At 42.2% G+C, this 3,082-nt stretch overlaps 1 pseudogene; it reads right to left on the bottom strand.

Moving 5' to 3' along the window:
* Window positions 1-1,335: 1,335 nt before the first annotated feature.
* On the bottom strand, window positions 1,336-1,942 carry LOC111721893 (annotated as a pseudogene).
* Between the last annotated feature and the right edge of the window lie 1,140 nt (window positions 1,943-3,082).

Raw genomic sequence — 3,082 nt, forward strand, 5'->3', positions numbered from 1 at the left:
AAAAAAAAAAAAACCCTACAACTTCCTGATCTGCTAAGACCAGTTTAAAAAAATAATAATTTATAACTTCCAAGTAAACGCCATTTATAGAGGAAATGAAATCACCAAAACTATTTGATATTATGTTAAATTATCTACTAAAATTTTAAAAAATCACACAGTTCAGTAGCAGCCCTCTTCTTGTCTCCTCCCAGCAATATGCAATATACATTGGTAGATCTACAGACTAATGGTGCGGAAAGGCATCTTTGTCCATTTCATTATAGGATTAAATTAATATAACACTTTATGTTTAATGTTTATTTCCAAATGTATAATATATGTGTTGTTTTGAACAATTGTGTATTAATTTACCTTAAAAATAATTTGGAAAAAAATGTTGGTAATATGTCATGGACAAAAAATTTTAATTTATATTTGTATTTTTTGCTGAGAACAGATTTTCAAGCCCAAAATTACATAAATTAAACACTTTGTGGAGGAGTACATAAGAAAAAGAATTCAAGAAGAAAAACAAAGTTTCAGGCTGTTGACGATCTTGCTCATATATATATATATTTTTTTTTTGCTCCATTTTACTTTATTCTGCATATAAGAAAAACCAATTGGCTTGGCTCCTGTGCTTAGTGGTTAGGGCACTGGCAGGTTTGAACCTGGCCCAGGCCTGCTAAAACAATAACAACTGCAACAAAAAAATAGCCAGGCGGTGTGGCAGGTGCCTATAGTCCTATGTACTTGGGAGATTGAGGCAAGAGAATCACTTAAGGGTGGCACCTGTGGCTCAAAGGAGTAGGGTGTCGGCCTCAAATACCAGAGGTGGCAGGTTCAACCCAACCCCAGCCAAAAAAACTGCAAAAAAAAAAAAGAGAATCACTTAAGCCCAAGACTTTGAGGTTGCTATGAGTTGTGACAGCATGCTACTGAAGGTGATATAGTAAGACTGTCTCAAAAAAAAAAAAAGAAAAACCAATTGACTAAGCAGTTTGGGAACTGTTAGTATTCATTGATCAAGAAGAAAATGAGTCAGAAGGCAAACTTTTCATTTCCTCCCAAACATATATTGCAAGTATCACAGAAACTCAGTAACAACACATGCAACCTGGGCTGCTTTTCAACAGAGAGCTCAAATAACAGAGAAGCACTAGAAATCTCCAGGAGTCAGATAGGAACAGGCTCCCCAGAAGCCTGAATCTATCCACGCAGATCTTTCCTGCCACTTTCGAGACTCATCACTTTCTCCTATGCCAAGGTGGCTAATCTATACTCAGAAATCAAGGCAGCTACAAACTTCCCCAGTTGTGTTTCATAAGGCACTTCCAGGGGCCAAGCCCCAGCTCAATCTCTGTACAGGAAGTTCCCACTGCTGCCAAAGAATTCCCACCCCCTCTGCACTACTTTGCTGCTGACATTCTGGTTGCCTGGTTCCCCTGCCTTCAACTCTAACAGCTTCTCATGACTTGGAAACCCTCCACCATCAGCTCCCCGGTGCACTCACAATCACTGGGAGAGCATTTCTGCAGTGCTCTCTGATGACCCAAGACTGCAGTGGCAGGCACAAAGCTCCCCTTCTCCAGTTTCTGGAATCCTTTATTCCTTCCCTTCTGTCTCCTTGGTGTATTTGTACTGTGAATGTTTGACTCTTATCACTTTCAAGGCCAGGCTATGACTCTGGTCTTTAGACAAAGCCTCATCCCCTGGCATCTCAGAATGGCTTGCAGAGAGTGGCTTTGAGGTACCTTCAGAGCCAGGGATCTGCTGCAGTAAGTGTACCAGCCCAGCTTTCTTAAGAACTTTTGATCTTGCTTCAGTTTCTTCTCCAATGTGGGTACAAATTTGCTTTTTAAAACTCTTCTAATCATATGAGCACTAACAAGCCTTCAGCTAACCTGGGAACTGACCAGGACTCTGCAAATTCCTTATGTAAATATTGGATCTGCTCCATGACTTTCTGGAGAAGAAGGGAACCTGATGCCTGATATGCCTCCGAATCTTCTGGAATTGGATTGCTTTTCTCTGTTGTTTCAGGGTGCTAAGGTAGAGAACCAACGGCAGAAGCCATGTGTAGAAACAAAATAGGTATCTGAAGAGCCTCAGGCTAAATCACAGGGGCTCAGTCCTCTTCTCTGGGTTGGCGAGCCAGCGCAACTGGGCCCTTCTCCTGCTGTGGCTTCCAGCAACGCTGCCTGACAATTTCTAAAGGGAAACAAGGGCCGCTGCCCAGGTATGGGCAGGACACCGGATGCTGAGATGAGGCCTGGGGCACTGAGGGGATGAAGCCCTGTCTCAGGCCAGGTACCCTGGAGGAGCCAGTACCTCTCCAGTTCCTGCAGATCCTGCTCCTCTAGCTAACAGTTAGAGTCTGGGTCTGCCTCACAGCCAAGGGAGCTAGAGGCTGCCACCCCGGGTCTTGACGACATGCACAACAACACGCACATATGTCTGCTCAGTGACTCAGGGTCTTTATTTTTTTAAAAAGATGTGTGGATATCACAAAGTACACTATTTAATTGAGTGGATATATTTTAATGGTGATGTAAGTTTTTAAAATGTCAATATTAACAATGTGTTAGAAATAATGTCCTTTGCAACTTTTTAAACTTGTGATAAGTATTTTTTTTCTTTTTTGAGACTGCATCTCACTATGGTGCCCATGGTACAGTGCCATGGCGTCACAGCTCATAGCAACCTCTAACTCTTGGGCTTAAGCAATTCTCTTGCCTCAGCCTTCCAAGTAGCTGGGACTACAGACAACCTCCACAAGGCCTGGCTATTTTTTTGTTGCAGTTGTCATTGTTGTTTAGCTGGCCTGGGCCAGGTTCAAACTTGCCAGCCTGGATGTATATGGCTGGTGCCATAACCACTATGATGAGTATTTTAAATGTCAACTTTAAAATACGAAAGGAGGCACATAGCTTTTCAAAATCTTTTTTTTTTTTTTTTTATCAGAGTCTGACTGTCAGGCTGAGTGGGATCTTCAAAACTCTGTTGAGTGAGAAAAAGCAAAAAGTTTGAAGACCTTAGGCGGTGCCTGTGGCTCAAAGGAGTAGGGCGTTAGCCTCATATGCCGGAGGTGGTGGGTTCA

Source organism: Otolemur garnettii, unplaced genomic scaffold, assembly GCF_000181295.1.
Source record: "Otolemur garnettii isolate 467f Iridium unplaced genomic scaffold, OtoGar3 scaffold00198, whole genome shotgun sequence".
Classification (NCBI taxonomy): domain Eukaryota; kingdom Metazoa; phylum Chordata; class Mammalia; order Primates; family Galagidae; genus Otolemur; species Otolemur garnettii.